The sequence below is a fragment of the Lissotriton helveticus genome, chromosome 5_1 (assembly GCF_964261635.1).
Source record: "Lissotriton helveticus chromosome 5_1, aLisHel1.1, whole genome shotgun sequence".
Classification (NCBI taxonomy): domain Eukaryota; kingdom Metazoa; phylum Chordata; class Amphibia; order Caudata; family Salamandridae; genus Lissotriton; species Lissotriton helveticus.
This window is the reverse complement of record NC_136065.1, coordinates 1,374,826,793-1,374,839,751: the sequence shown is the minus strand read 5'-3', so window position 1 is coordinate 1,374,839,751 and position 12,959 is coordinate 1,374,826,793. Positions and strand designations below refer to the sequence as shown.

The 12,959-nt window shown below is 45.4% G+C and overlaps 1 protein-coding gene across 1 annotated transcript in view; it reads right to left on the bottom strand.

Annotated features, from left to right (window-relative positions):
- The window catches only part of LOC144753631 (uncharacterized), a 463,125-nt gene that overhangs the window by 156,976 nt on the left and 293,190 nt on the right, over positions 1-12,959 (bottom strand). The window lies entirely within an intron of this gene.

Here is a 12,959-nt window from a genome sequence, read left to right as displayed (position 1 = left end):
ACATCATTGTGCTCAAATATTGGATTCTCCTGTCTGGAACCAATATTGTCATTCATTCTGTGACAGCTATCAACTTTTATTAACACGTTGTCTGTGCTGCAAACTACCCCACTTGGTTTCAGTTCCAAGTTCTTCAGGACAAAGATAGCAAGTACTCCTCACATTATTTAAAGAACTGTTGAGATCCAGGGCTGGCGGTCATAGGACAGCCAGCCTCCCAGAGGTGAGGGGACAACACCTGGGGTCACTGCTTCTTGCTGATAGAGCAGTGGGTCTGCCTGCAACCTGGGAGCCTTTCTGACCTTGTCAGAAGGGCAAGAAGTATGTCTGGTCCCGCACGAGCTGCCTGAGGAAGAGAATTCTAGGACCGTCTCAATCAGAGCTGGCTTCCTCAGAGCTGCAGCCTCTGTAATGGACCCTTCATGAGTCACTGCACCTCAGAGCACATCTACTAATCTGTGTTGCTGTACTCCACATGCGTAAACTTGACAAACACACATCTCAGGTAAAACCACTGCTTGAACAGAACATGGATTTGTAAGTGTTTAGAATTGTTATTTTTAACACGTAGTTGTGTACAATATCAATGTTGTACTTCTTTCTAATGTTTTATAATTTTGTGTGTTTTAGGTTATTAAATATGTTAATTTTAATTGTTTGTCATTTTTAAGTAGATTATTTTTCTTGAAAAGTTTAAAAAGCTTTTGGGTTTATTTTCATTTTTTTAATTATTGGTGGATTATTGGGTCTGTAGGTGAGTAAGGTGAGAAGATATCTTAATAAATGTTTGTATTTTTTTTAAAACATTTTTTTTAGAATTTTATTGAAATTAACACAAAACAGTAAACAAAAAACACAAGGCAAAAATACAGTGAAGGTAATCTTGAGTCCAAGTGGGAGCAGCTCCGAACAGTTCAAAACGTACAGTATAGCTGAAAGCAGTAGAGGAGGAGGGGAGGGGGGCAGCGAGGAAACAATGCAATATAGACTGTCAATACAAAACATTGGGAATGTCAGTTAGGGGGACAAGGAGACATCAGGGGTAGAGTCATGTGGGGGAGTACATATATTTCCACGATAAGCATTCCACTGTGACCAAATTCTATTCCACTTTCTGGGTCTGCCCCGGGACAAGTATACTGTCTTTTCCTGAAACATGCACCAGTCCATGTTCTCCTTCCACGCCAGTACAGTGGGCGGTCTATGAGAGCCCCATAGCTGTGCAATATCCCTCTTAGCTACCATGTTGCCGAGGGTCGCCCAGCAGATCTGAGAAGCAGTATAATCATAGGTTCCCATACATTCAAGAGGCAGCGTCGGGCCTCAGGCAGAAGAGGAACCCCGTGACATTTTCCATAATCGCATGCACTCGGGACCAAAAACCAGCCACTTCAGGACATTCCCACAAAATGTGAAGGAAGGTGCCAATCACACCACAGCCACTCTTGCACAACCCATCCAACGAATAACCCATGAGAACCAGACTCGGACCAGTGACATACACACAGTGAAGGATCTTAAGTTGGACAAACCGAAGGCGGGCGGGTATGGCAACCTCTTTAGGCGAGGACAAAGCAGACTGCCAGTCCTCGTCGTACAGTTCCAGCCCGTCGGCAATCCATAAAGCCCTGAGGTGCGAGAGCAAGTCAATTCTAGTGTTGATCAGTTTTTTATAAATCAGTGAAATTGTACTATCAGGGACATGGCCGTCAAGGATACGGTCCTCGAGAGGCGAGGATTCGGGAATAGCAGTCCCCACAGCAAAAACTGTCAGTAGAGCATGACGTACCTGAGCATATCTAAAAAATTCCCTGTCTCCAAGCTCATATTCCGTCTTGAGCACCTCAAAGGTCTTCACATTCCCTTTAGTCCAAAGGTCACCCACCTTACTTAGACCAATCATGTCCCATTTATCAAAACCTTTTGTGCGCCATAGATTGCCCAAACCTTCGGAAGCATACAAGGGAGTCGCACGCGTCAACCTATCACACCATCCCAAGGCCGCATTTGCATCGTGCCACACTCTGACGGCGATTTTCGTGGGCCCGGTCAACGTCCTATGAAGCCCCTTGGAATATAGCACTCTATTAAAATTCCCACCGGGCAAGAGGTGCTTGTCCATGGCGAAGGCCGGGGTAGGACAGGGAGCGTAAGTTGCATGGTTAACGGCACTTAATTGAGAAGCCCAATAGTAACGCTTGATGTCTGGGAGGGCAATGCTTCCATCGTACCACGGACGCGTGAGCTTAGACAGAGCAATGCGCGCACGCCCGTCCCAGACAAGTCGCCTCTGCAGGTGTTCCACTTCACGAAAATATCCGGAGGGAATGGGGTCGAAAAAGTTTTGGAGTGCATAAAAAAATCTGGGCAGCGACATCATTTTGAAAAGAGCCGCGCGACCCAGTGGCGACAAAGGCAACTGCCGCCACCGTGCAGCGTCAAGTTTAAGCCGGTGAAGAGGGGGTAGCAGGTTGTGTTCATAGCGAACTGCGGGATCCAAGGAAACATAAATCCCCAAGTATTTAAAGCCAGTGTCAGCAATTTGAATCAGGAATCTACGAGGCAGTGGGGGAAGCTCACCGGACAGGACATAGACGCATGATTTGGTCCAATTGATAATGAGACCCGAGTTCTTCCGAAGGAGGTCAGAACATCGAAAAGCACATTAAGGGATTTCCGGGGGGACGTAAGATATAAAAGGATGTCATCCGCATATAGCAAGATTCGGTCCTCAAAGTCGGGAGTCCACCTGATGCCTTCCATGGAGGGCTCCCAACGGAGCCACTCCGCCAGCGGTTCCAGAGCAAGGGCAAAAAGCAACGGAGACAGCGGGCAACCCTGCCGGGTGCCGCGTCCAAGTGTAAAGACGCCGGAGACCTTACCGTTAACAACCACCTGGGCGAGGTGTGTTTCATAAAGGAGCTTCACCCAGGCGATGAATGTTGGACCGAACCCAAATTTGGAGAGGGCCGCCCAAAGATAAGGCCATTCTATAGTATCAAAAGCCATAGTGGTGTACAAGGAGGCCAAAATGGCCGGCTCAGTTAGAGTCTCAGCTCTCGCGAGAACTCCGTGAAGTCTGCGAAGATTAAGGGCGGTATTCCGGTGTGGAATGAAGCCGGATTGATCCGGATGGATCAAGTTGCTGATCACCGTAATCAACCGATTAGCTAGTAGTTTAGCCAGTATCTTAGGTTCGGCATTAAGTAGTGAAATGGGCCGATACGAGGCGCAGCGATTACGCGGCTTACCCTCCTTGTGGATTACTACGATGGTGGCTAGTCGCTGATCAAGGGGGAGAGAACCAGAATTGAAAGCCTCAAGGAACATATTCCTTAAGTAGGGCGCCATTTTGTCGGGTTGTAGCTTGTAGAGTTCAATGGGCAAACCATTAGGACCTAGTGCCTTGCCAGAGCGAAGGGAACGTATGGCAACAGCGACCTCGTCTACAGTGAAAGCCGCATCAAGTAGGGCATCCCACAGTGAAACAGAGGAAGAAACAGACCCCACATTTTCATCGAAGTAGTGGTCAATGGATTTCAGCAGTGCAGAGCGGGTTTTAGGATTGCGAAGGTGCCAGGGGTTTATAGGAGCCACTCTACCCTCGCCACCCACCCCAGCCTTGACACAAAGCCACAGGGGGGAGTGATCAGAAATGCCCTTGGGAGCTGACGAATCTCTTTGATAGAGGGTAACTGCGCTGCTGGCCTTAGGAAATAATCTAACCTGGAAAGACTACCATGGGCCCCCGAGTGAAAGGTATATTGTAGCTGCGTAGGGTGTATCAACCTCCAACTATCTATAAGGCCAAAAGGGTCCAGCAGGTCAGCAAGCCACAATTGAGACCTAGTCAAATCTCTAGGGGGGTGGCGATCCAAAGTGCCGGAGACCACGGAGTTAAAGTCACCACCCAGGATCAGAAGACCCTCTGGAAGACCCAATAGGAGCCGCCCAAGGTCAGCAAAAGTGGACGTCTGCAGGCCCGGAGGGACGTACAGTGTGAGTATGGAAAGCGTCTTACCCTCCCATCTACCGGTGAGCGCGGCGTAGCGCCCCCTGTCATCGAGTCTTACATCATCAATTTCAAAAGGGAGGGAGGACCGAATGAGAATACCGACTCCTCTGGAGCCGGAAGTGAATCCAGAGTGAGCGACCAGTCGGCATCCACGTCTATTCATAGTTTGACATGCGTTACCGATTAAGTGCGTTTCTTGCAAAAGAGCAATATCAGGGGAATGGCGTCTAAGAAACTGCAGCACAACCCCACGTTTTATCCTGTCTCCCAAACCATTGACATTCCAGGATAGCAGTCTCAACTCACCACCCCCCACCCCCGTAGAAGAGACAGAGCACACCCCTCACAGGACCCAATGATTGGAATGGACGAAAAACAATACAATGCCTTGTGAACAAAGAAATAAACAGACGAACACCCCCCCACCACCCCCCAACTTGAACCCGTTACAACACCCTGCACCCCTGCGTACGACTCAGAAGCCACCCCAACTTGCAGTGTGCCTGTCGCCCAATCATGTAACTAATCTACACAAAGAAACCCAGGAGGAGGAAGAGACCCTTACACCCCCGCCACCCTCGGGCCGATCCAGAATAGAACAAGAGGACAATTATTCAAACTCAGCTGACAAATAGGCAGAAAGTTCAGACGTCGGGAACCAGAATGTCACTCCCGCTCCGGCGAGCCACCGTCGGCGCCACCGGGGCGCTCAGTTCGATCACCTCTTTTGGGCAGGGAATCAAGCCAGTCACTGACATTGTCCGGACGATCAAAGAAAAACGTTTGTTCCTCATATTCAATTCGTAGTTTGGCTGGAAACAACATGGCATATTTAAGTTCCAAATCGCGCAGTCTCTGTTTCACTCCCCGAAACCCCATTCTCTGCCGCTGAACCAATGGAGTAAAGTCGGGATAGAAGTTCACAGTGGTGTTGTCGAATTTTCACAGGGCTGCTCTCACGAGATGCCCAAAGGATAGCGTCCCTGTCCCGAAAATGGAAGAGTGTGGCAATAATGGGTCTCGGGGGGGCACCCGGTTTCGGCTTCCCACCCGGAAATCGATAGGCCCGTTCAACAGCGAAGAATTTACTGAGACCGGCGGCGGCAAGGTGATTCAGGACCAGGTCTTCCACCAAGGTGTCGGTGGCAGCGTCTTCGGGATTTTCCGGGACACCTATAATGCGTACGTTATTACGCCGGGCCCTATTTTCAAACTCCTCAAGCCGACGGGCCACCAAGTCCTGTGAGGAACGCAAGTTGCCGATCTCAGTCTGTACCTCCGTGACATCAGTCGTCAGGCTGGAGGTCTTTAAATCCAAAGCCTTAACCCTTTCATTGGTCTTCGCCAGGTCCGCTCTAATCAGTGTAACATCGACAGCCACTGTATCGATCTTGGAGGCGAGGGCCTCGTACTGCTGTCCCATGGAGGCCTTCATACTGGCGATGGCGCTCATGACATCTTGAAGCGATACCTCAGAGGGCTCAGCAAGGTCCACCGATGGGTCTTCAGGAGTACGGCCGGTGCCGCTGGAGGACCCTTTAGGATGGGTTTAGCGGTCCATCACATTAGTTTGAGTTAGTCCCCCACGGAGAGGCGTTTTCGTCTTGCGCTTCTCAGTGTCCGGTTTGGTGGCCATCTTGGGAACGGGCCCTCGCGACCTGGTGAAAATGGCCGATCACGATGAGGCCAAAAGTACACAAAATGGGCAAAAGGAGAGAAGATCCAATAGGGCTGGAAGCCGGACCCCACTTGAAGAAGGCACAAAGCAGTAGAGCAGACTCACCCAGATCTGGAGTAGATCAGAAGGAATGCCAGTCAATCAGAGCCCGGAGTAGGAAAGTGAAACTGAAGCTGAAGTGAGGCCGCCTGGGGAAGACCCCTCTGGCCGTTGGTGTTCAACTACTCCTCGGCCTGAAAATCAGCAGAGCCCCTGGTCCCGTCCCGGGGCAGGTCGCAGAAGCACGAGCCGATGTAGAAGTGGCCCCCGACGTCCGATTTCAATTTTGAAAGGAATATTGATGTCAGCCAAGGATCGCCTTCAAAAGCCCATCTTCAGAAACAGGATATTAGCAGGATATTTGCGAAGGGCGGCGCGGGTCTCGGGAGCTCTGTGCTCACGCGACCATCATGGATGCCCGCGAAGCTCCTCTCTCAATGTTTGTATTTTTATATTTTTTGTAAAGTTTGCAAAACTTAATTGGCCATTTAAATGATGTAATTGTTTCATTATTCATTTTATATTATTAACAAGTTGTATTCATTTATTCATGGTTTGAAATTGCTCACTATGAAGATAGTAGCCTATAGTAATAGAGTTTTAGTATACTGTTGTAAGGTACAAATTGGAGTGAGGCAGAAACTCAAGGCCTTTCCTCTTTTGGGAGAACCAATTTAAAGTGTGGAGATTTTGCCTATTAAAGCAGATTGTGAAGTTTATTAAACCTGGTAATATATCAGGATGAAATTGATGATTTAAAATGGCTTACATAGTTTTCTGAACAGTACTTATTAACATGCTTTGAAAAAGTGGATATTCCACGAAACACACATTGGCTGTGAAGACTGCGTATTTGGGGGTTTGGATGAAATATTGCAGAGGAATTGCATATTAAATTTCTTTTATTTCTTCAGTGAAGTAATGAACTATCCTCTTCATAACATGGACTACTAAATGGACAATAAAATGTTGATGTTCAAAATATAATCAGTGTATATATTTCATCACCCTCACCCCTTAATGCCCTTTATAATGTATTGTATTGTATTGTAATTGCATTTATATAGCGCTTACTACCCCTGACGAGGCGTTGAAGCGCTTTTTCGGCGAGTAGCACGCTACTCCGGGACCCATTGAGGATTAGTGTTGAATTAGTATAAAGAGAAAGTACATTTTAAGTGGTGGATAGGTTAGTCAGTTATTTGGATTTGGAATGATAGCAGAAGGATAGAGGAGGACAAAGGTTTGAATTTATTTAGCGCTTGTTGATGCACGCTATTCAGGAAGCCTATAAAGGATTAGTGGTGAATTAATATGGTGAAATATGAAGTAATTTCAGTGGTGGATATTAGTCTGTTACTTGGAGTGAGAAGGATAGCGGAGGGATAAAAGGGAAAGAAAAATGTGCATTCATATAGCACTTGTTACCCCTGATGGGTGTTAAAGTGCTTTTCTGGCGTGTAGCACGCCACCCCGGAACCCATAAAGGATTAGTGTTGAAAATGAGTATAGTATAAATATGAAGGAATTTGAGTAGTAGATATGTTATTCAGTTATTTGGCTAGTATATTAGAATAGCTGAATATGGAATTTGAGAAGTGAACATGTTAGTCTGTTAATTTTGATTGAAAAGGATAGTGGAGGGATAAACGAGTGAAGGATTTTTTTTTAGGTCTTAGCAGTAGGAGGAGGCTTTTGGATGAGTAAAAAGGAGTTTTGGAGGAGAGGAGTCAGAGGGAAGAGTTTAGAAAGGTTTGTTTTAGGGGATTAGTATAGTAAAAAGAGGTGTCAGATGATGCAAGGAGGGGTAGAGTAGGAGAGAGTCTAGAAAGGGTTATTTTGGCGATCATAGTAGTGGGTATGGAGTTTGGGATAAATGAGAGAGTGGATGTAGAGGATATATTGATAGATGTATAGGATGAGAGAAAGGGTAGTGCATTGGAAAGAGTAGCAGAAAGAAGTTTGAGAAGAGTCAGAAGGTTGGGCTAGAAGATATATTAAGCGAAGTATAGGCTGAGAAATAGGGTAGTGCATTGGAAATGCTAAATTAGAAGAAAGTGATAAATATATAGATCCATAAATACATTGAAAGTATATAGATACATAAAGGTAGTAAGTATATGTAGATTAAAGATATTGATAGAGGCACAGGATGAGAAATAGTGTAGTGCATTGGATATGTTTTTTCAGGATAAAAGTAACAGACACACAGATCCAAATACATGGAAGGTACATAGATGCACAATGAAAGTATGTACATGTAGACCAAAGATGATTTTTATTTTTTATTATTATTATTATTATTATTATTATTTTCTCCCTTAACAACATCATTATTTTACATGTTTATACAAAGTAATACACAAAGATAGGTCCATATCTATAGTGAAAACAAATGCTTATATACAGAGAGATATGCTGTAAATTTCTGATTGCGTATGGTGCTTATGTGGGGAAGAGCCAAATCTTGAGTAGTTTTCTGAAGATAAGGTGGTTGTCGGTGGATCTTATGTTGGGGGTAAAGAGTTCCATAGTTTGGCTGCTTGAACAGAAAAGGATGTGCCACCCATGTTTTTTTTCTTGTATGGTGGGATTTTGAGGCGAGATGCTCCTTTAGAGCGGAGGTTCCTTTGTTGAATGTGTTTGGTGATTTTATTCCTGATGAAGAGTGGTCCTATTCCATGTATTGCATTTTGGGCGATGCAAAGCAGCTTGAACGTGGATCTTTTGGCAACCGGTAACCAATGCAGGGCTTTCAAGGCAGGGGAGATGTGGTCTCGCGGTTTGATATGCAAGAGTAGTCTGGCAGCCGAGTTCTGAATCCGTTGTAGTCTTTTCATAGTCACTAAAGGTGATCCGTGGTACAGGCTATTGGCGTAATCGAATTTGGACAGAACAGGGAGATGGTAGCTTGGACCTTGTGTGGAAATCCCAAATGAGGGAAAAATGTTCGCAGTGTTTTTATTGTAGCAAAGCTTGATCTTGCTAGTTTATCCACTTGGGCATTCATCGACAGCTTGGAGTCCATGGTCATTCCGAGGTTTCTTACTCCCTTCGAAACTTAAGGCAGTGATCCCAGTTCATCAGGCCATACAGCAAGCGGGTTGTAATTTTTCCAATCACCACATGTGAGTATTTCAGTTTTTGAAGCATTCAATTTGAGATGGCTCCAAGTCATCCACTGATCCACGACTCTGAGACAGCTGAAAGTTTGTGATTTTCCAATGTCTTTGGGGCATTCCAGTTGAAGGAGTATTTGCGTGTCATCTACATAATTGTAGTACGTGAGGTGAAATGTATTGATCAGTACTGGTAATGACTTTATGTAGATGTTAAAAAACATTGGCGAGATGATAGAACCTTGAGGGACCCCTGCTTTTGTGGAGTACGGTTTGGACGAGAAAGGTGGGATATGGATGACTTTAGTTCTGTTTCGAAGGTAGGACGTGATCCAGTCTAGAGCAGTTCCCTCTATGCCGGCTTCCTAAAGTCTTTTGTTTCAGAGTGTCATGGTCAACCGTGTCAAAGGCAGCTGAGAGGTCCAAGAGGAGTAGCGCAGCAACCCCGTTGCGGTCAACTATTCTTTAGGCCATCCCAGATGGCAAGGAGGGCAGATTCAGTGCCTCTTCCCGGACGGAATCCTGTTTGGAAGTCTGTTAGTATGTCATTCTCTTCAATGAATTGTGATGTCTGGGCGATCGCTGCTCTTTCTATCATTTTGCCCAGGAAAGGTCCATTTGTAATGGGTCTGTAGTTGTCAGGGTTCAGCGGGTCCAAGTTTGTTTTCCTCAGTAAAGGGCGTATGTATAACTTTTTGAGATCTTCTGGAAATATTCCAGTAGTTAAGGAATCGTTGATGATTCTTCTTACTAGAGTGGCAGCAGAGGTTGTTAAAAGAATTGTCTTGAAAGTTTGTGGTTGACAGGAGTCAGAAGGGCTGCCAGCAGGCCTGCTTGCTTTGACCAGGTCCATAAATTCCTTGTGTGAGATGTGTTGGAAAGAACGGAGAGGCTTGATTAAAGCATTCTTGGATTGTTGTTTTGTACAAGGGTTATTGCTGGTGCTTTGTTTCTGTTTTAAGTACGAGTCCAATGTGTCTGCTTTGTTCGTGTAATGATTTGTCAGTTTGTCTGTGAAATCTTGAGTAACAGGATGAGTTCCTTCTAAGCAATTTGGTTTGCGAAATTCATTGAGTATTTTATAGAATTCTTTATTTGCACATGTAGCGTTTTGAATTCTGTCTGAATAATACCTTTTCTTAGCTTTTTTGATAGCCGACTTGTATAATCTGTTAATTTTCTGTAGGTGAAGTTTGTCTTGTTTGGCGTTTGTTTTGAGCCAGGTACGTTGCAGCTTTCTAATTTATTGTTTTATGTCTTTTATTTCTATGTTTCTTCAAGGCGCTTTTTTTCTTTTGTTCTGTTGTGTGGTTTTGAGTGGTATCAGGATGTCAAAAGCTTCCTGTAGCCACTCATATAGATTTTGAACAGAATTTATGGTTTCCAGATTTGTACTGGATGTTAGTTGTGTTTCTAAGTGTTCCAAATTGAGTTTGTTCAACGGCCGATAGGTGGATGGATGTAAGGTAGTTTTAGGTGAGTCACTTAGCGTTGTTTTATGTTGGAAAGCAAGCAAGTGGTGGTCTGACCATGTGACTGGAGTTATAGTTTGAAAGGTAACTAGTTCAGTATTAGCAAAAATGACATCTAGGATATGTCCAGCGGTCTGTGTCGGATTGTCGACAATCTGATGCAAGTTCAATGCGTCTAGGCCGGTGATTATTGTTTTTGGATGGGTCATATTTATTTATTTATTTAACTAAAATGTATAATGCGCAACAGCTACCCGCAGTGGGTTTCCCGGTGCAAGGGATAGACTAAAGTAGAAAATAAGGACACAACAATAGTACCATAGACCAGCTAGAGCGGGAGATGTCATTATTGAAAAAGTAGGGTTTTCAGTTTTTTACGGAAACAAAATAAATCGGTCTCTGATTTCAGAGCGATGGGCAGTGCGTTCCAGAATTTGGGGCCTAAATGGGAGAAGGACCGACCCCCCATCTTCACAAGTTGGAATCTTGGAACAACAAAATCACAGTTGGCAGAGGATCTTAGTGTGTGAGAAGGCTTGTAAGGTTGAACAAGACTCTGTAAGTATTTCGGGGCCGAGCCCTGTTTAATTTTGAAAAGAAAACACAGGGCTTTAAATTTAATGCGACTAGGGAGGCCGATGATCTCCTCGGGATGTTACATAGGAGTCGGGCCGACGAGTTTTGTACAACCTGGAGTTTGTTAATGGTAGCAGCGTCGGCACCGAGATAATTAATTAAATAATTAATTGTGGGTTTCTAAAGCGCTAGAATCGACTCCCGAAGGAGTATCTCTGCGCTGTAGACTGCTGGGGAACCCGTCCTGACTTTCCCTGTGAGATGGTCCCTACTGGGTATCTCCAAGGTGAAACCAGGCATCCCCGGCGTATGTGGGGGGCCGTTGTGGAGATGAGGCAAGCTAATGCCCAGAGTTGCCGAGTGTGATCTCTGGTTAGAGTAGGCACCGAGGCGAGAATTATCGAGTCCGCTGACCCTGGTCCATGACCCTGCCGCGTCGGGGATAGAACCCTGGTCCCAGGCCGTCCTCTGCTTCCGGGTCTGCCGCCTCTAACCAGTGAGCCACACCACATTTCCGTAGTCCAGGCGACAAGTTACTAACGCATGGACAACGGTCCTGGTGGCATGGGGCAGCATCCATAGCATTTTCTGGAGCCATCTCAAGGTGGTGAAACAGATGGCGGCCACCTTGGTGGCCTGCTGCCTCATGGAGAGTTTGTCATCCATAAGAAATCCGAGGTTGCGAACCACAGTGGCTGGCTGGGGGAGGGGTCCCATGTCACTGGGCCAGTGTTGCGGGCCCCAAAGATCTTTATGCTTCCCCAAAATGACAATCTCGGTCTTGTCACCGTTTAGCTTGAGGAGATGCCTCTGCATACATTCGGCTACCCGTGACAACCCGGTCTTCAGGGTCGATACACTGTTACACTCGCTGCTGGAAAGGGAGAAAACAATTTGGGTGTCGTCGGCGTATGAAAATATAGTCAGCCCGGCGTCCTCCACGATGGTAGCCAGGAGGATATTGGGTTTATCGAACCGAATGTTAAGGTCACCCAGAACGCATAGGTTGGAGTGTATTGTTATCAGGTTTGAAACTGTGTCTAGAAGTGCGTCTGAGATTGTTGCCTTGCTAGGTGGAGCTCTGTAAAGGAGCAGGAAGTTACAGGAGGAAGACGGTGTAGGATGGCATCTTGTTAGAAGAACCTCACAATTCTTTATGGAGATGTTGTCAATTTTTGTGATATGTATTGTTTGCCTGAATACAACAGCTAGACCACCTCCTTTTTTGACTGTACGATTTTGGGTGATTATTTGATAGCCTAGAGGAATAGCTTCATGCAGGACTGGAGCCATATCCTCTCCCAACCATGATTCGGTTATGAATAGTATGTCTTGTTTTGCATCGGTGAGAAGGTCGTAGATGTGATGCTTGTTTTTAGAGAGGGAACGAGCATTTATTAGTAGACCGTGTAGACTGGATTTTGGTGATAGTGGGACTTTGTTTTGTAGAAGAGTGATCAGTATTGTGTGGGTTTGTTTTTGTTGGTTGAAAATGCAAATAAAAAATATATTTTTTTTAAAGTATTGTGTGGGTTTGTAGCAGGTGTGTTTTTAGTGCTGGTATTAGCTTTATTAGGATAGCAATCGTGTAGCTGTTCTGTATTGTGTTCCTCATCCAGCATGCTAAGAAGGCATTTTGATGGGTCTGCGTGTGTATGTGTTGGAGATGGTGTTTGAGAGTGAGTTGGAGTGCTGTGTTGCTTTTGTGGTGTAACATTATTGTGAAGTAGACATGGGGAAGCAAAGTTGTGAGGTGTGGCATGTTGCTTACATTTTTTGCATGTGTTTAAGGCGGACGGTGTAGCAGTCAAGGGAGGTGGTGCAGCATGTGGGTCATGTAGTAATGTTCTAAATTGTCCAATGGATAAGAGGCGGTTAGAAGAGGGACGCTGTATTGCTGTATCTGTGTTAGGTGTGGTGGAAGAATGAAAGCTTGGCACTGGAGTTTGTTCCTTTGTTTGGTTTGAAAGGTAAGTGTATCTATGTATTTTGTGATGGTAAGTATTATGAGGTTTTGTGCTTTGAAGTTTTTGTTGTGCTGGTGTGTTTGATATGTTTTG